The sequence below is a fragment of the Manis pentadactyla genome, chromosome 18 (assembly GCF_030020395.1).
Source record: "Manis pentadactyla isolate mManPen7 chromosome 18, mManPen7.hap1, whole genome shotgun sequence".
Classification (NCBI taxonomy): domain Eukaryota; kingdom Metazoa; phylum Chordata; class Mammalia; order Pholidota; family Manidae; genus Manis; species Manis pentadactyla.
The window spans coordinates 29459441-29483368 of NC_080036.1; the positions used below are offsets into that span (position 1 = coordinate 29459441).

General features: G+C 43.0%; 1 protein-coding gene and 1 long non-coding RNA gene across 6 annotated transcripts in view; both read left to right on the top strand.

Moving 5' to 3' along the window:
- ADAMTSL3 (ADAMTS like 3) overlaps nucleotides 1–23928 on the top strand; it is a 258020-nt gene that overhangs the window by 15662 nt on the left and 218430 nt on the right. The gene's annotated exons all lie outside the window — the stretch shown is intronic.
- LOC130681489 (uncharacterized) lies at nucleotides 2595–20451 on the top strand. The gene is made up of 2 exons (XR_008994677.1): nucleotides 2595–3420; nucleotides 20214–20451. It is a non-coding gene; the product is annotated as an uncharacterized LOC130681489 (long non-coding RNA).

The following is a 23928-nucleotide window of genomic DNA, read 5'->3' on the forward strand; positions in this document are numbered from 1 at the left end:
AATTGTATTAATCTCATTGATCAGTTTGGGGGAGGATTAATATTTTTGCTATGTTGAATCTTCCAATATCCATGAACATGGTCTGCCTCTTTACTATTTAGATCTATTTTGTCTTCTCTTATAAGTGCTTTCTAAAATCCTGAGCATATCTTGTTAGATTTATTCATAAGTATTTCATATTTATTGGCACGGTTGTTAATGTTCTTGGGTTTTTCATTTCATTTTCCACATTAGTTGCTAACACACAGAATACAATTGATTTTTGTGTGCTCTTGTATCCTGCAACTTTTCTAGACTCATATTACTTCTAGGACACTTTTCATACATTCCTTAGGATTCTCCACATGGACAATGTGGTGTGAGGCTTAAAATTAAGTCAGTGTCATGTGCTGCATGGATATCTGGTGAAACCAGGAAGGCCTTGAATGGCTCACGTGCAGGTTATCTTCTCTGTTCCGCTTCCACGGATATGGTCCTCTGGACACATCCTTATCAAGATAGTGAAGCCACGTTCCTGTGTATACCTGAGTAGTGGGTTTGGTCGCCCCCTGCCAGCCTGCAAAACTATTCCAGTGAGCCAGTCACATGCTGCCGAAGGAACCAGGAGTCACCTCACTCTCTTGGTGTTACAAAGCCTGCCTCCTTTTGTTCACTTTGTTCCCTAGTGAAACACGCATGTGCCCTGCAAGGCCTGTAGTGTCCTTCTCCCTGGGACTGTGAGTATATGTGAAAAACTGCTGTCTATCTCATCCTTCCAGTGAGGTGTCTGGCCTTACCTAAAACCATGGGATGGGAATCCCTCCCTTGCCAATGGAGTGAATAGGAGCTGATTAAACAGCTCATCATGTAACCTGCAAATAAGGACAGTTTAATTTCTTCCTTTTCAATGTGTATACTTTGTCGAGCTCTGTTTTATGTCCAAGAATATGTCTATCTTGGTGAACGTTCCGTGGGCACTTGAAAAAAAACATTCTGTTGTCGGGTAGAATGTTCTTTAAATGTCACTTAGATTTTGTTGGTTCTGTTCTGTATCCTTACTGATTTTCTATCTAGTTATTCAATTACTCAGAAAGGGAGCTTGAAATCCTAAATTATAATTGTGGATTTGTCAGTTTTTCTTTTCAATTTCATCAGTTTTTGCTTCAGGTATTTTGAAGCTCTGTTGTCTGGTGCATATCCATTTAGGATTCCTATGTTTTCTTGGTGGAATATTCCTCTATGTCCCCAGTAATTTCTTGCTCTGAAGTTTACATTACCTGATATTAATGTAGCCACTCCTTTTAAAAACGACTATTAAATACACTATTAGCATAATATGTATTTTCCTTTTACTTTAGTGTTCTCTTACTTTCAACCTACCTATATCATTAAATCTGAAGTGGGTTTCTTATAGAGCATAAAGTTGAGTTTTTTTCAGTCGCTTCTGCCAGTTTCTGGTGTGGTGCTGTATTTGGTGTATTAATAGCATATACAGTTGAAGTAATTATTGATAGGTAATAATTATTGTTATATAATTATATGTCATAGGTATGTTCTATTAGGACCTTACCCTGCCATTTATTATTTGTTTCCTCTGTTTCTTCTTCCTCTGTTTCCCTTTTGTTGCCTTCCTGTGGGTTACTTGAGTATCTCTTAGCATTCCCTGTCAGTTTATCTATAGAGGTTTTGAATCCCTCCACCCCATACACAACACCTCTTGTAATTGCTCTATCTTATCACTGTCACTTTGAGTGAAGTGTCAAAACCTTAACCCCATTTAGGTTTTTCTACCCTTCCCCCATTTTAATATGGTAATTGTCTTATATATATTCTCTTTGTACATTGAGCACCATATCAGGTGGTATAATTTTTAACTGTCAAAACATATTTTTTAAAAACTCATTAAAATGAGAAGTATACTCCATTATTTTTACCCCTATTTTTATCCATTACACTGTTCCTTCTTTCTTCTTGAAGTTCCAAGATGCCTTGTGTTATCATTTACTTTCTGTTTGGAACACTTTTTATCTTTTCTTTAAGGGTAGGTCTTCTGGTGGCCAATTCTTAGTTTTTATCACCTGAGAATATCTTGGTTTTCTCTTTATTTCTGAAGGGTATTTTTGCTGGGTATAAAATTCTTGTCTGTTATTTAATTTCAACACTGGAAACATGTGGGACTTTCTTCTGGCCTCTATGGTGTCAGAGGAGAATCCACTGTCATTTGAATTCTTGTTCCCCCATAGGTAATACATATTTCTCCCTAGGTGATTTTTAGATTTTTTGTTTGTCCTTAGATTTCAGAAGTTTGATTATTATGTCTAATGTTTTTCTTTGGAAATTTCTTCAGAGATTCAGATTCTTGAATTTTTGGCTTTATGCATTTCCCCAAATAGGGAACTTTTCAGCTATTATCTCTTTGAATATTTTTTTCAGCCCCATACTATTTCTCTCTCCCTTTTTGTACTCTGATAACACAAATGTCATATCTTTTGTTATTGTCTCATAGGTCTCTGGTGCTCTGTTAATTGTATTTTCAGACTATTTTATTTCTGTTGTGAAGATTGAGTAGTTTTTCTTGTTCTTTATTCAGGTTTACTGCTCTGTCATTCCAATATGCTAAAAAGTTGCATCCAGTGAGTTTTAAGTTGTATTTTCAGTTCTGTCATTTCTATTTGTTCTGTTTTTTGTATCTTTTATTTATTTTCTGAGATTTCCTATTTTTCATTTGTTTCAAGAATATTCATAATTGATCACTGAATCATTTTTATGATGTCTGCTTTAAAATCCTTGTCAGATAATTTGAACGTCTGAGTCATTTCAGTGTTGGCATCTATTGATTGCCTTTTCTCATTTAGGTTGTGATTTTCCTGGTTCTTGGAAAATTGTATCCTGAATATTTTGGGTATTATGAGACTCTGGATCTTACTTAAATCTATCTTCTATTAGAGCAGAGAGTCACTCTGCTTAGTTTAGTATACAGATTCTCATCTGATTTTGTGGACCATAATTATAACCACAATTCAATTTTTAGAGTCCTTGCAGTGACATTCAGGGCTGCTTTATTTATGTGCAGTGGTGTCCCACACTGTAATTCAGTTCTAAAAGCTTTTATATGTTACTTTTAGTCAGTTTCATGTGTTGGTTAGGTTTCCTTTGGACTTGATTTGTAAGTTTAAAGATTCCCTTTCTTTGGCTCCTTCCCTTCCAGGCTCTGCCCCACCTTCCTCATTCCACTCGGGTCTGGGAGGAGTACCACCTGCTACTGCTGGGAAGGGGTGGAGTCCAGGCTTCCCACTCGGTCTCAGCAGATACTGTGCAGCACTGGGGAAGAGTCACCCTGGACCAGGAGGGTAGCATGTTCCAGACTGTCCTGTATCACTTATTGGGGAGTGAAAATCCAAGCTCTCCACTCATTGTCTGCTGGCACTGCTGGTGGTGGAGGTGGGTTGTCTATGCTGTTTGGCTGGGGAAGGTGGTTATTGTCAAAGACTTGTCCTGCTAGGCTGTCTCCTGGTCTTTTTTTAAAATTTTGTCTCCATTTATTAATGTATCTGTGTTGCCATTTTCCAGCACCCCATCCAGAATATATAGAGTGTAAAGGAAAGCCCAGGGAACCCACCACTATCTTGTTTTTCAAGTGCCAAGGTCCCTAACCAGTCCCCCATCTTTCCTCCTTTCTGAGTCTTCTTAATATTGTTTGTTGCATAATGTCCAGGTTTTTAGTTGTACTTAGCAGCAGGGAGTAGGGAGACATTCGTGTAAGCCATTTTGTCCATAACCCAGCATTTTTTAATCTTTGAGAAATTCTATACATTCACTAGGATATGACTAGATTCTGATTTTGATCCGCATGTTTTAGCTGTTTTCTTTGGATGGGGATGTTTTTCTTTTATTGTACCTTTAAATATTTTTTCTGTTCTAAATTTTCTATTCTCTTCAAGAACATGAATTATCTATGTGAGATCTCCATTGTCTATCATCTTGTAATTCTTGCATTTGCCTGTTTATTCCACTTCTCTCATTTGTCTGCTACTTCATTGACTCTTACTTTTCTATCAAGTAATTTATGCTCTTTGCTCCATCTAATGCATTAGGACACTTTTCCCTTAAATTATTTTCTTCTGCCAGCTCCTTTTTCATTTAAAACTGTTGTCTTATCAACTCATCTTTCCTATCTTGTTTGTCAAAGTCTATGTTTATTTCCTTAAGTATTCAAAGAAAAGGATATTTAAAATGTAGTTTCCTAGAGTAAATCTTTTTTTCCAAAAAGTTGTCTCTTACATGTTATATTTTCTTTTAATGCCACACATGGTTATAATTTCTAAATTGGTTTTATTCTGTTCAGTTGTCCTTGAACTAGACAGAAATGGGTCTATCACCATTCGCCTACTTCTCAGAATTAGTGAGGCACATTTTTCCTGGTATTTGTCAGGATAGGCTTGGTCATGCTGCAGTAACATTAGAAAAATCTCAGTGGCATAATACTCAAAGGACTTGTCTTACTCCTTTGCTTATCTATCAGATTTCTCCTCATTGTTATTGCCATCTAAAACATTTCTCTGCCATCACAGAGGAAAACAGAAAATACGGTAAGTTGGGCACAAGTTCTTCAAGCTTCTGAGTAGAAGTGACTCATGTGTACTTGCATTTTGTTTCCAAAGCAACTCACATGGCCACATCTGAAACCAAAGGGGTGGGAATGTGTACCACTACCACGGACCCAAGAGAAGATCTGGAAATTTCGTGAACAGCACTAGTGGCTACAGTAGGTTCCCCCATTGTTTGCTTGTGTACCCTAGAAATCCATCCTAAAGATCATCAGGAATTGATCTGCAATTGGTTTTGCCAGCACCTATCAATCTGGCAGCCTGGCAACCAATAATCACAGCTAATCATTGTCTGATTGGTCAGTGCTTGTGTCTTACTAGTTTCTAAATCCGTCTGCTATTCCCCTTCCTTCCCAATATGTTATTAAGTCTGCCAAAGGAGTGAACAGTATCATTCATACTTGTGTCGGCACCAAGTGCTGAATATCTATCTCCTTGTGTGTTGGAAGAAGGAAGTGTTTGGTGTCTGGTTGGGGAACATTGGTGTTAAGGGGCAGAGAGATCCAGTGTTTGTTTATTGTACAAGGCAGCCTGATAGTGCAGTAGTCTAAATAATACTAATTGGTCTTCCCCTTGACTTGGCCTGAATCATGCTGTTTTCCTTAAATTTTCCATCAGAGAGCAGATGTCATCTAACGACTTTCTTACAAATGTTTGCTTTCTTAGAAGTGAATTATGTTTATTTCTTCAGTTACAAAAATGTATTGTTTATGACTCATTTTAGAAATGTGAATCTCTTCTTGCTCGCTTCCCATCCACTGTTCGCACCGGGTCATCACCCAGCCGCTTGTCAGGCAGAGCAAACTGCCTTCATATGTGGTGGGGGAGGCAATCGTCCCAGGCAGCCCTTCAGTGCTTGCCCGATCTTGCCAAAAGGTTTAAGAATACAGGAAAATTCAGTTGGAAGTATTTGGACATTAGGCACAAATTTAGCTTAAGGGATTGGCTCAATGAAACTTGTCGTTGCCTCGAGCCAGGGTGAAGTGAGTGGGAAGAATGAGAGTCCACATGTGATCAGACTTGCTGTTTCTGATCGCTGAGGTAGGTGCCACGGAGATCTCACTCTGACCCTGTCTCCAGCTTCCGTGTCCTCCAAGTAGTGTGGCCGATTCAAGCATTCACGCTGCAGCCAAACTGAGCTCTATGGCCTCATGCTTTCCTTCCCCTCTCTCCCCACCTCTCAAGCCTTTCTCCACTTGCCCCTTGTCTTGTCAATCCTAGCTGTCTTCTGAGAATCACGACAGTCACACTGTCTTCGCCAGTCCTCTCATCGCCGTAAATCTCTCCCTTACTATGTTCTGCCTTGTAACTGTGTTATTTCTGTACATGTCTTTTCTCCCCCATTGGACTTCCCATTTTCCTTTTTCCTTTATTCCTTGAGGTCTGTGTCTGCTTTGCCTTTGAGCGCCCTCCCACCCCCACAAACCAGCACAGATCACTGACCTTGTGGGGACTCGTTTGAGGCCATGCTCTCTGCTTTGGAAGAAGGTCACGCTGAGTTGGGGAGACAAGCAGATAACACTGGAAGTGTGAAATAGCTCCTCATGCCACCTTCCTGGGTCTCTGACCAGCCACACCCCAAATCCATCAGTCCTGGGACCTGGGCATCCCCTCTGCCCTCACCACATTTGGTAGTATCCCTTTCTCCTGACCTTTCCAAGGCCTTTTCCACCCTTGCCCCCTATTTTCAGAACCTGAGCCTCTCACATGGGGCAGCCTTATCCAGAGACATGGTGAAAGCCTGGCTTGGCCCTTGACAGCCTGACACCATTTAATCTTTCTGTTTCTGTTTTCTCATTCTGCTTTTTGGAAAAACATTTAAGATTTCTCCTTCACGCAGTGGTCCTCCATGTCCCTGGCTGCACACGTCATGCTGAAATTCCCACCTTAGGGCTCCCTAGCTGATTTGGAATCCAAAGCAATGATGACCTATTTACAAATTATCAAGAACAGTGTTCATTTATTTCTTGAGAGTTCTTGCTTATTTCTCTTAACTCCTTGTTTTTGAGACTTATGCTCACTTTGCTAAAATCTTTTTATTATGAAGGATTACATTGTAATGCATCCACATGTTCCCCCTCCAAGCTCAAGAAATAAAACATTGTCAGCTGTACAGACCGAGGTGCATTTTCCTCTTTTCCTTTCCCTTTTGTCCTTACGGGTAATGACTCTTTTGAACTTTGAGCTTGTCATTCTCTTCTTTTTCTTTATGTACTTCTACTACGGGTCCCTGAACAAAATATGTAGTGCCGTTTTGCACTTTAAAACTGTGTATAAATGGGATTGCACTGTGAGCATTCTGCAACTTACTTTTTTTGTGCCCAGTATGTGAGAGTCATCCACAGCATTAAATGTAGCTTGAATTTGTTTGTTTTTGTGGCTGTGTTGTATTGCATTGTATGAAGATGTCAATGCGTACTCATTCGTGCTCCTGTTGGACTGTTTCTTATTTTGTTTCCATGAACAGTCCTGTACATCTTGTTTTTGCACATTAATTTCTCTAAGGTATGTGCCTGGAGTGAAATTGCTGGGTGAAATGATACACCCGTCTGCAGTTTCATTAGCTCTTGTAAAAATATCCAAGGCCATGATGCCAGTGTACAGACTCTCCGGAAATCTAGGAATACTCATTGTGCCGTGTTATCTCCGGTATGTGACACTGTCAGGTCTTTTCAGTTTTGTCAGTTCAATTGTAGAATAATATGTCCTTGGTGGTATAATTTGTATTTCCCTGCTTACTAGTGAGAGTCCCATCCTTTCATATCTATTGGCATTTGGTTTCCACTTCTGGGAATCACACGTACTTTTTTGCCCATGAGTTTTTCTTTTCTTGTCTTCTCATTTATTTGTAGACATTATTTATATATTCTGGACACGAATCCTTTGCTGGTTATGTCTTTTCTCAGTCTGTGGCCTGAGTTTTTACTTTTTATGATGAACAAAAATGTTTGAATTTTCATCTAGTTTCTTCCCAGCATATAAGTTCCTGGAAAGCAGGAATTTAGGGTATTTTTTTGCCCAATGATGTATCCCAAGTGCCTAGGGCAGTGTGTGGTGGATGGCAGATATTCAAAAATATTTATTGAATAAATGGATAGATGTCTATTCCTCTTATTATTTATGGTTTTCCTTTTTGTGTGTCTCTTTAAAGAAATCCTCTTTCTTTGATGCCACACAGATGCCCACTTATACTTTCCATTCAATGTTTAGCCTCATATATTTTTGCCCAAAGAAAAATTGTTTTATTCCCTGAATGGCTCTGTGAAGAGGAGATGGGGGACCTTTCCAACAGACTCTGGCACTTGCTGACCGTGATGCTGGACAGCTGTTTTCCCATGGAAAACCCCAGTGTTTTCCCCTCATTTGGAAAAAGGGGGATGGTATCAACTGTGTGGCGGGGTTGGTGTGAGACTAAGTTGGATGAACCATGCGGAGCATCCGGTACCCGCCTGGCGCGGACAGGCGCGCCTCACTGGCTGTGCTTCTTCTGTATCTGCCCTGAGGACAGCAAAGCCAGAGCGGGGCCACAGGCACAGGAACCTGTGTTTCCCTGCGACTCCCCGTGGATGCGCAGAGACCCCTCGAGGCGTGCCTCCAGCCCTTGGCAGCGAGCTCATCCCCCCTCCCCTGCCCCTGGCCCGGCCTCAGCCCTGCAGTCTGGGTTCCTGCCCTGAGTGGAGCAGCAGACGCGCCTCGTTCCCAACCCTGAGCACGCGAAGGCAAACCTTTGAGCTGCTACACCGTGTTTCCTTCTGAACACGTGGAGACGCCCTTCATCAGGACAGAACTGTTTTTAAACAAGGATATAGACTGGATTCCTCCCAAGGAAGGTTTGTGCTCCACTCACTGTGTGCAGCTGATGGCATCGGTCAGTTTGTTCCCCCTGCAGTTGACCGGAGGTGGGGGGGGACGACCGGATTTGTAGTGACAGCCGGACATCAACTAGGATGTAGTCACGCTGAATTGTTTGAATTGCAGCTGCAGAAAATGGAAGACACGGAAGATGTCTTGTGTCTTGGTTTGCACACACCATCAAGGTTAGAAATTTGTGCTGTTTTATGGTGTCTTGTTTAAGAACCAGGTGGAATTCAGTTGCTCAGCTTCACTGTGGTGTCACTTGTGGGCTTCCTCTGGAGGGTCTTGCAGGTCGGCCTTCCACGTCGCTGTGAAGCTGATGGCTATTCTCATCAGAGCCAACCGTGGACGTGGGGCGGGGACTCCTTCTAGGCATGGGGTCTGCAATGCCACCAGGCCTTGATCATTCCTCTCTGAAGCCCCTGTAGGTATTATCTGCTTAATCTTGACCCCAAGCCTGCATTTTCTGAGCAAGGAGTACTGACAACACCCACGTGTCTTGGATGAGTGGGGCTCCTCCTTGGAGCTGGAGGGAAGTGAGAACCAGTCCAGGGTCCTGGGTAACAGCGTGGTTCAGTAGAAATGTGATGTGAGCTCACAGCCGTAATTTAAAATTTTCTAGTAACCACATTAAAAAGTGAAAAAAAAATAGGCTAAAATTCATTTTAGTGATATATTTCATTTTATCCCAGGCACCCAAATGTAATCAACATAAAAATTCTTAATGAGATATTTTACCTTATTTTTTTTTTCATACAACATCTTTGAAATCAGGTGTTGATTTTCCACTAATAGCCCATTTTAATTCATAGTAGTCCTGTTTTCAATGCTCAAAAGCCACGTTGCCTGGTCCTGCCATCTTGGACAGTGCCCGTGTCAGACTTGTGGGGATCAAGTGGGATCAGCACACTTTGCCCCATTTTTCTGACATCACCTGGAACACAGACAGCCCATTTCCCCTCTTCGCTTCTTCTTGCAGGGAGACAACTGAGGTGGGGTTGATCTTAACGTCGCCTGTAGCAAGTGGAGCTCTGTTCTTCCTTGATGTACCATACTTAGGATTTAACCGTGTTCAGGAAGGTTCATCCTTCCATATAAATAACTACAAGTATTGTCTCAACATATCCCTCAATAGTAGTTTTTAGATTGGGAGGTCACGTAAGTTTATAATTTGCATAATTTAAAATTGGCAGAATTTGTCTGAAATGCTCTCATGATAATTTCTTCAGAACGTAAACTCCTTGAGGGTGGAATTGTGCCCTTAGTGCCCCTCACATGGTTTGGCACAGAGCTGGTGCTCATACTACTGACCGAACAAATAAATGAATGTGCCAAGGGAAAGTAAGCTCTGTAGTGTTTTGTACCCCCAGTGTTCTATTTGTATGGGAGTTTTAGCTGTTTAAGCTTTAAAATGTGGATTTTATTTCAGTTTGTTTTATTTTGAGATTTTATTTCAGTTGTAGCAATTTTTTTTTTAGATAATTATTTTTTATTGAAGGGTAGTTGACACACAGTATTACATTAGTTTCAGGTGTACAACACAGTGATTCAACATTTATATACATGATAATTCTAGGTACCAGCTATCACCATACCAAGTTGTTACAATATTTTGACTATATTCCTTATGCTATACATTACATCCCGGTTACTTATTTATTTTACAATTGGAAGTGTGTATTTTTTGTTGTTGTTGTTGTTGTGAGGGCATCTCTCATATTTATTGATCAAATGGTTGTTAACAACAATAAAATTCTGTATAGGGGGGTCAATGCTCAATGCACAATCATTAATCCACCCCAAGCCTAATTTTCATCAGTCTCCAATCTTCTGAAGCATAACAAACAAGTTCTTACATGGAGAACAAATTCTTACATAGTGAATAAGTTACATGGTGAACAGTACAAGGGCAGTCATCACAGAAGCTTTCGGTTTTGCTCATGCATTATGAACTATAAACAGTCAGTTCAAATATGAATACTCATTTGATTTTTATACTTTCTTTTAATATTATTAATTGGAATATCACATAAGGAAAACATGGTCTTTCTCCTTCATTTATTTATTTATCCAATTGTTTATGTCTATCAGTATGGACTCACATAATTTTATCTTATTCTTTGGGTTATATACTTATTTTTAAATTTTCTTCTGTTATAATTTTGGAATGGAGGATTTTAATGAATCTTTTTTTTTTTTGTAGATAATTACTTTTTATTGAAGGGTAGTTGACACACAGTATTACATTACATTAGTTTCAGGTGTACAACATAGTGACTCAACATTTATATACATGATAATTCTAGGTACCAGCTATCACCATACCAAGCTGTTACAATATTTTGACTATATTCCTTATGCTATACATTACATCCCGGTTACTTATTTATTTTACAATTGGAAGTGTGTACTTTTTTTTGTTGTTTGTTTGTTTTTGTTTGTGAGGGCATCTCTCATATTTATTGATCAAATGGTTGTTAACAACAATAAAATTCTGTATAGGGGAGTCAATGCTCAATGCACAATCATTAATCCACCCCAAGCCTAATTTTCGTCAGTCTCCAATCTTCTGAGGCATAACAAACAAGTTCTTACATGGAGAACAAATTCTTACATAATGAATAAGTTACATAGTGAACAGTACAAGGGGAGTCATCACAGAAACTTTCGGTTTTGCTCATGCATTATGAAATATAAACAGTTCAAATATGAATACTCATTTGGTTTTTATACTTGATTTATATGTGGATACCACATTTCTCTCTTTATTATTATTATTTTTAATAAAATGCTGAAGTGGTAGGTAGGTACAAGATAAAGGTAGAAAACATAGTTTAGTGTTGTAAGAGAGCAAATGTAGATGATCAGGTGTGTGCCTGTAGACTATGTGTTAATCCAAGCTAGACAAGGGCAATAAAACATCCACGTATGCAGAAGATTTCTCTCAGAATGGGGGGGGTGAGGTTCTAAGCCTCACCTCTGTTGATCCCCAATTTCTCACCTGATGACCCCCCTGCGACTGTGCCTGTCTTAGGTTGTTCCTCCCTTGAGGAATCTTACCCGTCTCTGGCTAACCAGTCATCTTCCGGGGCCATACAGGGAAATGTAAAGTTGGTAAGTGAGAGAGAAGCCTTATTGTTTGAAATGGTTAGCTTTTTATTTCTTTGCATATTTATGCCCTGTAGCTTCTATGCCCAGCATTTGTCTTGAGGTATCTTTACCACTTGGAAGAATTATGATACTCGGTAAATTTGATATGAGACATGAATTCTATTTAAGGGTTGTAATTAGGAAGGAAGAAGAAAAGCTATAGAAGTAGCAGGCGGAAGAAAACATGGGATGATTGATTATTTCTTTGACATATCTTCTTGTAGAGTAACTTCAGCATGTATAGGTTTTAAGCTACTACTTAAATTGCACACACACATTAACATAATAGGAGTATAGTTACATAACCAAAGCATACCTGTAATTACCAGCCATCTCCAGTGAAACCAAGAAAACCAGTTAGGCACCTTAGGCATTTGTGAAAACTTATCTATGATATGGTGGATATTGTCCAACTGAACTTGAACAGTCTGAGAGAAATCAGACAAATTAAAACAACCCATTCCTGGGGAATGTTCACATCCCTTATGTTCTTTTAACAGTAAATAGTCTGTAGTTGTAAGATTTTGGAGCGCTACAATTTGCACTTCTCCTAATTCTTGGTTGAGTTCCAACAGTATAGATCAAAAACAAATTTGTTGTTTTACTGTATGCACAGGCCAGCTTAGATATCTCCTTCCTCATTCCCATGGCAAGTCCAGGAACCGGTGGGATGAGTGCATCTACAGCTGTAGCAGTGCGTGGATCTTTGTTGGGGTTTTTTGATGATCATCTTCTGGCATGAGTCTTCCAGAGAGTGCTGGTGTTGGAAGTTCTTTTTCATATCGTATCTTAGTTCATTTTCGGGGTAGCCCAATTAGGCTTTGATCCTCTGTATAAACACAAAAAGACCCTTTGCCTACACTTTTATATGCCCTTTATACCCTTGTGTAGAACTCATTGGAGGTCACCACACAGGAACTGCCTTTTTTTTTTTTTTTTGGTATCACTAATCTATACTAACATGACGAATATTATGTTTACTAGGCTCTCCCCTATACCAGGTCTCCCCTATAAACCCCTTTACAGTCACTGTCCATCAGCATAGCAAAATGTTGTAGAATCCCTACTTGCCTTCTCTGTGTTGTACAGCCCTCCCTTTTCTCCTACCTCCCCATGCATGCTAATCTTAATACCCCCCTTCATCTCCCCCCCTTATCCCTCCCTACCCACCCATCCTCCCCAGTCCCTTTCCCTTTGGTACCTGTTAGTCCATTCTTGAGTTCTGTGATTCTGCTGCTGTTTTGTTCCTTCAGTTTTTCCTTTGTTCTTATATTCCACAGATGAGTGAAATCATTTGGTATTTCTCTTTCTCTGCTTGGCTTGTTTCACTGAGCATAATACCCTCCAGCTCCATCCATGTTGCTGCAAATGGCTGGATTTGCCCTTTTCTTATGGCTGAGTAGTATTCCATTGTGTATATGTACCACATCTTCTTTATCCATTCATCTATCGATGGACATTTGGGTTGCTTCCAATTCTTGGCTATTGTAAATAGTGCTGCGATAAACATAGGGGTGCACTGATCTTTCTCATACTTGATTGCTGCATTCTTAGGGTAAATTCCTAGGAGTGCAATTCCTGGGTCAAATGGTACGTCTGTTTTGAGCATTTTGATGTACCTCCATACTGCTTTCCACAATGGTTGAACTAACTTACATTCCCACCAGCAGTGTAGGAGGGTTCCCCTTTCTCCACAGCCTTGCCAACTTTTGATGTTGTTTGTCTTTTGGATGGCAGCCATCCTTACTGGTGTGAGGTGATACCTCATTGTAGTTTTAATTTGCATTTCTCTTATAATTAGTGATGTGGAGCATCTTTTCATGTGTCTGTTGGCCATCTGTATTTCCTTTTTGGAGAACTGTTCAGTTCCTCTGCCCATTTTTTAATTGGGTTATTTGTTTTTTGTTTGTTGAGGCGTGTGAGCTCTTTATATATTCTGGACATCAAGCCTTTATCGGATGTGTCATTTTCAAATATATTCTCCCATACTGTAGGGTTCCTTTTTGTTCTATTGATGGTGTCTTTTGCTGTACAGAAGCTTTTCAGCTTAATATAGTCCCCCTTATTCATTTTTGCTGTTGTTTTCCTTGTCCGGGGAGATATGTTCAAGAAGAGGTCACTCATGTTTATGTCTAAGAGGTTTTTGCCTATGTTTTCTTCCAAGAGTTTAATGGTTTCATGACTTACATTCAGGTCTTTGATCCATTTTGAGTTTACTTTTGTATATGGGGTTAGACAATGGTCCAGTTTCATTCTCCTACATGTAGCTGTCCAGTTTTGCCAGCACCATCTGTTGAAGAGACTGTCATTTCGCCATTGTATGTCCATGGCTCCTTTATCAAATATTAATTGACCATATATGTCTGGGTTAATGTCTGGATTCTCTAGTCTGTTCCATTGGTCTGTGGCTCTGCTCTTGTGCCAGTACCAAATTGTCTTGATTACTATGGCTTTGTAGTAGAGCTTGAAGTTGGGGAGTGAGATTCCCCCCTACTTTATCCTTCTTTCTCAGGATTGCTTTGGCTATTTGGGGTCTTTGGTGGTTCCATATGAATTTTTGAATTATTTGTTCCAGTTCATTGAAGAATGTTGCTGGTAGTTTCATAGGGATTGCATCAAATCTGTATATTGCTTTGGGCAGGATGGCCATTTTGACGATATTAATTCTTCCTAGCCACGAGCATGGGATGAGTTTCCATCTGTTAGTGTCCCCTTTAATTTCTCTTAAGAGTGACTTGTAGTTTTCAGAGTATAAGTCTTTCACTTCCTTGGTTAGGTTTATTCCTAGGTATTTTATTTTTTCTGATGCAATTGTGAATGGAGTTGTTTTCCTGATTTCTCTTTCTGTTGGTTCATTATCTCTGTGAGGGGCCTCCCTGCTCCCTGCAGCCCAGGGGTTAGGGTGCCCAGAGATCCCCGGATTCCCTACCTCTGGATTAAGTGTCCCGCCCTGCCCCTTTAAGACTTCCAAAAAGCACCCGCCAAAACAAAACAACGACCACCCAGAAAAAGACAAAAAAGAAAAAAAAATTTTTTTTTAATTAAAAAAAAAAAAAAAAAGGTGGCCGCTCGTTTTTCTTTATTCTCCGGTGCCAGCCTCAGGCATCTGCTCACCGGTCTTGCTGCCCTGTTTCCCTAGTATTGGGGGCCCTGTCCCTTTAAGACTTCCAAAAAGCGCTCGCCAAAACAAAGCAGAAAAAAAAAAAATTGGTCGCGCACTTTTCTTATGTCCTCCAGCGCCCGGCCTCCAGTGCCCGCTCACTGGTCCTGCTGCCCTGTTTCCCTAGCATCCAGGGCCCCCCGTGCACGCACTGTGTCTGCACTCTGGCCCGGATGGCGGGGGCTGGGTGCTCGGCAGCCCTGGGCTCCGTCTCCCTCCCGCTCTGCCTGCTCTTCTCCCGCCGGGAGCTGGGGGGAGGGGCGCTCGGCTCCCGCGGGGCCGGGGCTTGTATCTTACCCCCTTCGCGAGGCGCTGGGTTCTCTCAGGTGCGGATGTGGTCTGGATATTGTCCTGTGTCCTCTGGTCTCTATTCTAGGAAGGGTTGTCTTTGTTATATTTTCATAGATATATGTGGTTTTGGGAGGAGATTTCCGCTGCTCTACTCACGCCGCCATCTTCCGATCCCCTCCAACTCAGTTGTAGCAATTTTTGTGTAACTTTTTTCAAAGTTAAGATTGCAGGTTGTTTTTATTTGAATTTTAACATTGGAAAGTTCAATTTGCTAAAATGTGTCTCATACCTGATCCTTGCCATCAGGGGGTTAATTTTAAAAATCGTTGCCCATCTGATAAGTGTTATAAATTTATTTTTTATTGCTAAAGATATTCATAAGTTTACTGGTTGTTTCTTCTATGAGTCTCCTATTCCTGTCTTTTGCCCATTTTTCTATTGCTGTTCCTCATCTTCTTAATTTATATTTAAGAGCTGTTTTTATCCACTGAAGTTAATAGTCCTTTTTCTGCTATATATTTTTAAGGCATCTTCACATTTGATTATTCACTTAAATTTTATTTAAAATTTCAGTTTTGATATTAACTCTATAAATATTTATATGGTTTCTGTCTTTGGTCTTATGTTTCTGAAGATTTCCCCCACATCAAGATCTGATGTGCTTGTATAGTTGCTGTATGAGAATCACCTAGGGTCATGTCATTCTGTGGTGACAGCGGGTCACACTGGTTCATGCTACCCTCCCTGCTGAGGCCATCCAAGGCCAGCTGCCCCTCTGGCAGGGGTGGTCCTGGGGCTGGCAGACTGGCTGGTATGGAGGGAGGAGTCAGGCTCTGCCAGCTCCTAATGCAGACTGTGGAAGGGAAGAGCTTTTCTTCCCCCATGGCGAGAATGGGGGATAAGGGGCAGAACGGTGTTTTTCTGGTGCCTTGACAGGAAACCACCACCCTCTGATGACCCTCAGGGGCATCGATTGTGCCTCCTCCCTGCCGTAGCTGGAAGGGAAGCCACTCTGTTCCAGCAGATGTGAGCACGAGTGTGTATATAAGAGAATAAAAACAGTGCACCTAGGGGCTCAGCACCCGGAAGAGGAAGGCAAGCAGCCCTCTCACGTCAGGCATGTCTTACTGAAGTAGAACTGCTTCAGGAGGCGGAGGAAACCTGGCGTGACCACAGACTAAGTATTTAAGGGGACCCCACTCCAGCTCCAAATGGCACTCTGAAACTAAAAATAAATGTGATTTCAAAGTAAAAATTCAGTGGATTAGTTGAAGGAAATCCAAGTGGGGGGAAAGCCACCTAACACAGTGGAGAACCATCAAGTGTAAATCATGAGGGAGAAGCTACGGGACTTGGAGAACGGATCGAGGAGACGACATTCAAACAAGAGAAGCAGCAGGAGAGAAGGGAATGGATGGACGGGCGGCAACAACGGAACGACCATTCGTAGACAGTTTTCTTGAACGAGGGAAGCCTGGGGTCTGCAGGGGCTGGCTGGGCTCATGGAAAGCCGCCCGAGGACGCACACACATGTGGGAACGCTTCTGACTTCTAAGGGTGGAGATTCAGAGGTTTCCGGGGTTGCCAGATTATATTATTTAAAATTCTAGTTTTCAACAAAAATTGGAAATACAAAGAAACAGGAAGGTATGGCCCGGACACCAGAAAAGAAAGCAGTCTATCAATAGAAACCGTCTTTTTGGAAGCCAGATGTTAGGCTTCTAGACAAGTACTTTCAATCGGCTGTTAGAAAAAAAATTTGTTAAAAAATTCCAGATAGAAGAAAAAAATAACTTATACAATGGGAAAACAATCAGATGGATATCAGATTTTTCTTTCATGATTCTTATTCTAGAAAGTGGTTTAATAATACATTATTGAATGTTTAATTAATTATTAATACATTAAAATAATCAGATTAATATATTGATTATTCATTTAGTCTGTATTTAATATATACATATAGAATTCAGCATATTAAAATATATATACTGTTAAAACATATATGACTTTATATATATTTAACTGTTTCTTGTTTTTAGCCATATGGGATTGATTTTGGTGCCTTGATTTAGGGGAGATCTGAATTTGCCCTTTTTCCTCCTAATTTACCTGTTGTCCTGGAGAATTTATTGACTAACCCACTACTTTCCCACTGATAGAAAAGGCTGTGTTTATCTAAATGTGCACATACTGACAGGGCTGACTTAAAACTAATTTTGTTATACATATATGTGCTATATATGGTGATATATATAATATATATATAAAGTAATTCATATAACATGTTTTCCAGTTTTAGTGACAAATTGACACACATGACTGTACAAGTTTAACATGTACAGCTTAGTGGTTTGACTTCCATATGTTGTGACATGATCACAGCTCTAAGCTGCTAACTGATTCTTAGGGGAAGGTGGCTACAGACAGGCATGCAGTGTCTGCACAACTGCCCCTGTGATGGCCCTGGAGAGACGGTGCAGGAAACCCCGTGCTCACCGCGGGACGTAGGAAGCGGAACATTATCGATGCCCCGAAGGCTTGGTGTGTCCCTCCTTTACCAATCCTCCCCTGCTCAGAAGTAACCACAGTGAAAGGTGAATTTTGTGTCGATACTTCCTTTAGCCACTTGAGTATGTATCCCAAAATAATGTACTACATGGTATTAGCCTTTTTTGAATTTTATACGAATGAAATCATACTGTATCTATTCTGCTCAGTGTTATGGTTTAAAATGTCATCTCTGTGGTTGTGTGAAACTGAGATCATTCATTTTCAATCCTCTGTAATGTTCCAGGGTATAAATACTCCACAATTTATCCATCCATTCTACTGTCAGTGGTTTCTTTTCATACAGTGTTAGATTATTTTGCATCTATTTAGGAATTTCACATTCATTTCGAGAGTGAGATTGATAGGTAATTTCCTGCCTGTATTGTTCATGTCTGTTTTTTGTTATCAAGGGTATAATCTAATGAAATAAATTATTGGGTGTTCCTTTTATTTCTATTCTTTGAAAGTTCTTTTTAAAGATTGAAATTATTTACACTTTGAATGTTTTATAGAGCTTCCCTCTGAAACCTTTTGGACCTGTTTTCTCCATGGGAAACATGTTCAGTACTGGTTCTGTCTCTCTAATGGTCAAAGAACCATTGGGATTTTCCTTCTTTTGGAGTCAGTTCTGATTATTAGATTTCTCTAAAACTTTTTCATTTCTCTCATTATTTTAAATATATTAGCATAGTTTTTGCCTTCATTTGGGTTCTGAGATACATTCTTCTGTTGTGGCTCGTTTCCCTCTCTGTGCCCACCGTGCCCGCCGTTTCTCCCCTGGGATAAGACAGTAGCCTGACTCGTCTCCCTGTCCTCTGTCTCATCTCCCTCCAAGCCCTCCACAGTGAGAGTTTCACTTCTTCACTTACTATCCTTGCAGCGTCTCTCAGGGATAAACACTGACCTCCAGACCGGCCTTACCAGACCCCTGCAGGCCCGCCCGAGTCGGCCTGTCCTCCTGCACATCGCTCACGATCTGTGATCTGTCTGTGCAGAGCTGCGCCCTGTGCCCCCGGCCTGCCCTGTTCTCTCCGGTCTCCTTGTCTGTGCCCATGCTGTTCATTATGCCCGCATTGTTCTAGGAGGCTCTGTTCCTCCACCCATCTCTCTGTGTTCCTAATGCCTCTGTGTTCTTGATGTCTAGCCTGGTGATGCATTCTGTGACCCCGCCCACGTCCCTGCCATGTGCCACCGTCGCGTCCTATTCCCTCTCGTGGACAGCCCTCACCACACGGCGTCAGCTGGCCTATTTGCGTGTGTGTCTCTCAGTCCACACCCAGCCCTCAGCAGCGAGCCCCCTGGCAGCATGGCCTGTGTCTTGTCCAGTTTCTGATGGCGGCAGAGTGCCTGCGTGCAGGAGGCGCTCCATGCGTGCTTGTGTTAATGCTTAAATGAAGAACTTGCTTTTGGAACTTTGCAGCGACACCCACCATAGCCTCATAGATGTGTACAGCTTCTGCCAATGAAAGAGCACCGCCGAATGCTTGATTTTAGGACACAGTCACAGCAATTTGGGGAGGTATGGGATTTTCAGCTCCGTGTTACGGAGTCTTTGAGAGCTCAAGCACGCCTTATCGAAAGACATACGGTTCCTTCCCCGGGAGCTCCCCGCTTCTCTCTCTGGTGGCAGTGGGGGAGGAAGTCGGTTCAAGTCCACAACGTTGACCCTCTTATCCTGAAGTTATATATACTGTTTTTCTTTTAAGGCTGGGCTTCATGAGGCTCTGTCTGAGGGCCCTTTGAGGCAGTGAGGGGGTCGCTATGCAGCTCTCTTTTTGGGGTTTGGTGTAAGAAGATGCAATGACTCTCATTACAAAAGACCCAGAGTTTTACTTTATCACTGCTGGGTGTTTTCTGCTCAGGAAACATTTTCAAATTCGTACCAACAAAATCAGTTTGGTAGTATAAAAAATACTGTAAAGGAACACAATTCCTGTGCCTTCATCTTCTTGCTGATTTACCTCCTGCCATGGGAGTTTGGAGCTCACCTGGCCTGGTCTTCCCGCTTAACGCTGTGGTGAGGCCTGCAGACGTGCAGGGACGTGCCGAGGGCTGCACCATTTCTTGTGGAGGTGGGCTGGCCCCCCAGTGGCGAATATGGCCTCTTTTCCAAACTTGAGCATCTGTCCCGCATTATAACAGGTGTCCAGCGTCTCCAAGTTTGTCTAGTTTAGGAATGTGATTTTCTATGTATCTAATTCCGTTAGTAAAACTAATCCTATGTTTACTCAGGACTGACAACTAAGAGACATGTTCCTGTCAAACAAATATGGAACAGTATGATGATGTTTTAAACAGTCAAAAGAAGTGATGATTCTGTAGATTATTAATACATTGAAATTATACCTTAAAAACTTATCAACTTAAATCTGTAAACCTGTTCACATCCAACACCTTGCTTGGACCCAAGACTAGAATTTGCATTACTCTCTCTTTCTTTTTTTTTTTTTTAACAAAAGCTGGTGTGTTTGTAATAATTTCTTCTGATTTATGGTTCCATTGTGGCTTTGTTACCACAGAATTGCAGGCGTTGTTAACATTGAAATGTTGTAAAAGCGTCACCTTTTGTTTTTAAGACGTCCTTAACATTTGATGCTAAACCCCCCGTTTTGTTGTAGTTGATGGAAATGAGAGTGATGCCAGTTTACACACATGGAACAGAGACACGCCTAGTCTCAGTCACCACCTTCCTGTTGTCCTCTTGTTTAAGGATCCCCAAAGGCTTGGGCCCCCAGACAGTGGATTCGGCAGCTCTGCTGACGTGGTCACTCTGGAGACGTCCGGCCCTGCTCAGCTCAGGAAAACAGACGGGCTGATGATGAATATAAATGTTTTTCGGAGTATGTGCCAACAGAACGTTTCTGTCTTTTTCTTCTCTTGGAAAGCTGCGTTTTGAAAGCCTGCATGATTTCAGCCACACAGACGAGCTGTTTCCTGAAAGCAAGCAAGCTGTGGGGCTGAGAAAGATCTTGAATAAACACAAATCTGTCCCAGACGGGTTTCTGGACTGTGTCAGGTTGGGTGGCGTCTCGTTGCCAAGTCAGGAAGAGCCGGGGATGTTTCTTTCCCCTCGGTTTTCTGTTCTTTTTCTTTCTTCATTTTGGTTTTGCTACTGAGTTAATAGGAATTCACACCTGAAGGACACAGATGGGCCTGGTCCTCAGGAACGGGCTTCGAGGCCGGCTGCAAAGGCACCCTGTGCGCGTAGTTCATCGGTTGTCGAGTGATGCTGTCTCTGCATTTGTACCCGTGCTTGTGTGATGAGGGCCTGGGCGGGCATGGGCTCTGGTTCCCCCTCTGGGAGCGGGAGGCCTGGAGACACACAGCGTGGAGCGCCTGGGCCTGACCTGGCCGGAGGCGGAGAGGCATGGGGCCAAGGAACAGAGGACCCCGGCTGCTGCGGGCGGAAGCAGGCAGCCCTGAGTCCTGCAGATCCCAGCCAGGTTCCTGCAGTGTAGACATTTTGAAACCTCCAAGGAAAAGGGCAGGCTCCAACTTGTCAGTTTAGAAAATCAGAAGATAAAGGGGTAACGTGATTTCTTAAGGAACACTGACCGACTTGGCCTACGCTGACCACTCTATTCAAACCTGCCATTTGGACCCCACCCTGCCCCCACAGCGTCCCTTCCCTGCATGACGTGGTATCCAGTTGACCATCTTCCATGTTCATTTTCTGCGCCCCTGATTAGACCACGGGCTCCTTAGGGAGAGCGGTTGCTGTGCGTCTGGCTGCCTGTTGAACTCTGTGCCCAAAGCAATGCACAGTAGGGGCTTCATAAACCCGTGCTGACCAAATAGACTCCACAGCCTGAGATACCTGGACCCCCAGATGTCTGGGACTCCCCCCTCCTCCACTGGGTAAAATGAAACACTTACATGCACTTTCTTTCAAAGCAAAGGCACCTTTCTCTGCCTGAGACGTGATCATGTGTTAGTGGGAAGCGACTGTGGGAAGATACTTATCTCACTTTGGGGCCAAAGTGCAGATTCCAGGGTTGGGCCCTGGAAGTGTCCTCCCTGGCCACACGCCTGTCACAGCAGAGAACCCAGCAACCCCCAGCAAGCAACCCCCCAACCCCCCGCAGCCCATCTCCCCGTGGTTCTCATGCTGCCGCCTCCTCTCACCCCCTTGAGGGTCTCACGTCCAGGCTCCGCCCCATGCTGGGCCTGTTCTGGAGGGAGCTCCCCCTCCCCAGAGTGACCAGTCCAGGGAGTGGGGAGGGGCTTAGGGCTCATTGAGGTGGGAGGGGGCCATCGTCTAGTTTTTCTTTGGCCAGTAGAGTCCTGTTCATGGAATATAATTTTCAGTGTTTCCCCTGAGGTGTTTTAAGGTAGAGTCATTTCTGTGTGACATTTTGCTAATAGAGGCTATTTGGAATGGGTTGGCTTACTTCAAGGTCTTGAAAAATGGACTCAAAAATGTTTTGGTGGGCTGGGGGCTCCAGGAAGTATTCTGTATATTGGCGGGGGGGGGGGGTGCTTGCATTCCTCTCCACGCTCTCAGTAATAGTCAGGCTTTGAAATAACTGCTGTGACATGCCGGCACGGGACGTAGCCAGAGCGCTCTGGCCTTTCTGTGGTGGAGAGAGTATCTGGGCACGTGCCATGGAGGGCTCTGGGCGGTAGAGGGGCCACCTAGGCCGGCGTGTGCAGGAAAGAAAATGAATTGTTGAATGTTCTCTGTGCACAGAAGCCCGGGCTGAGCATCTGAGAAGGTTCAGAGGTGCAGAGAAGGGTTATGGCTTCTTTGCAGGTTTCCTCTTCCAGGAACCTAACGGTGAAATCTGTTCTGGGGAGGCTTTTTCACAGATTGCTCTGGGCCCTACTCGTGTGTGTTGGTGAGTGTGTGTGTGAGGAGGCGGAAGGAGAGGCAGACACGGCGGAGGGAATGCATGTTCCGTGGCAGACAGGAGTAGTGCTGTGAGTGGCATTTATTAGATCAAGTTCCAGTTTGCTCAAGAGTCTTAATGGGATGAATTCAAGGAAAGATGTCGTTCTGAGTATACGCACCCCCCCGTGCAGTCCTAGAGGGATCCGGAAGCGTCTGCTGCTCACGTTTCTTTTGCAAAGGTGACACCAAGTGAGGCATGTGGTGTTTTCGCGGGGTGGGGGCGGCAGTGCTCAAACATTTATTCAGATGTTAGGTCTTTAAACTCAACAATATCAAGAGACGGTAACATGTTAATTAGTTGATGGTAAATATGGAAAAGACAAATCTTAAATCCCTACATGAATTTTTAAGAACTAAAGAAAAAAATGTGAAAATGAATTTTCTCTCAGGCCACCCTTCCCACCCCGTCAAAGTAAATATATTTATTTCCTATTTAATCCAGTTCTGACACCTGAGACTGAAAAATCTTGAAACAATGACATTCTACTTGAAAAACCAAAATGACCTGGAAAGTTTCTTTTTAAACCTTCATTTCAGGTTCAGGAAACAAAATGCACATTGTGCCTTTTGGAATAAAAATGTGCTTGGTATGCTAATTTTAAATAATTTTGGTTAACTTGATTTTCCCTCCTGGGCCCCAGGAGGTGCGCACTGTCAGGTCCCATGTGCCATCCAGGCCAGGAGGAAGGGCTCCAGAGACCCTCACAGCGCCCACTCGCTGCAGAGGGTCCCTCGGGCCTGGCAGTCCCTCCTGCGCCTGGGGCCCACGCTTCCAGGCTCACCGCATGGTCTCCTTTGAAGGAGGGGTCCCAGCCTGGCGTCCGGATGCTGAAAACTCTCCCTGCAGATCTCGGCTGCCGTAATAGAGAAGGGCGGCTTGCACATCAGTCGTCCCGACAGACCTTCCGAGGCCCCCGCTAAGCCCTGGTGTCACGAGGGAGTTCTGGGGTCGCGGCTCAGGGCTTTGCCTGCAGCTCTGAGCTTTGTCCCTACCTGCTACGATCTGCTGGAGTCTCGTTCTTCCACCTGGGTCTTCTGCATGTGGTCTGTGTGACTGCAGATTTGAGGCGTCTGACAGCTGGTCCTCGAATCCCCACGTAGAGATGTCTGAGATGAGACTGTAACTGGGTGGTCCCCATGGGCCCGGGGACCTGGTGAAGGGCTCAGGGCTCAGCCCAGTTCCCGCTCTGTGGTGTGGTAGTGATGATGGAGCCGCGAGCGTGCTGCTCAAATGTGGGCCGATGTGAAGTGAGGGGAGGGGGTGCACATCCTGGTCAGAGGAGTCCGGATCCAAAGAGTCTGACAGGCTGGAGGAGGGAAGGGCCAAGTGTACAGAGAGCGTGGCTGCTGGGGAACGAGGCGGTCTTGTTCAGCCCAGAGCGCAGGGCCACGGCCTCACAGGGGCCTGTGGGGGAGACCTGGTGGCCTTCCCCGGCTGCGGG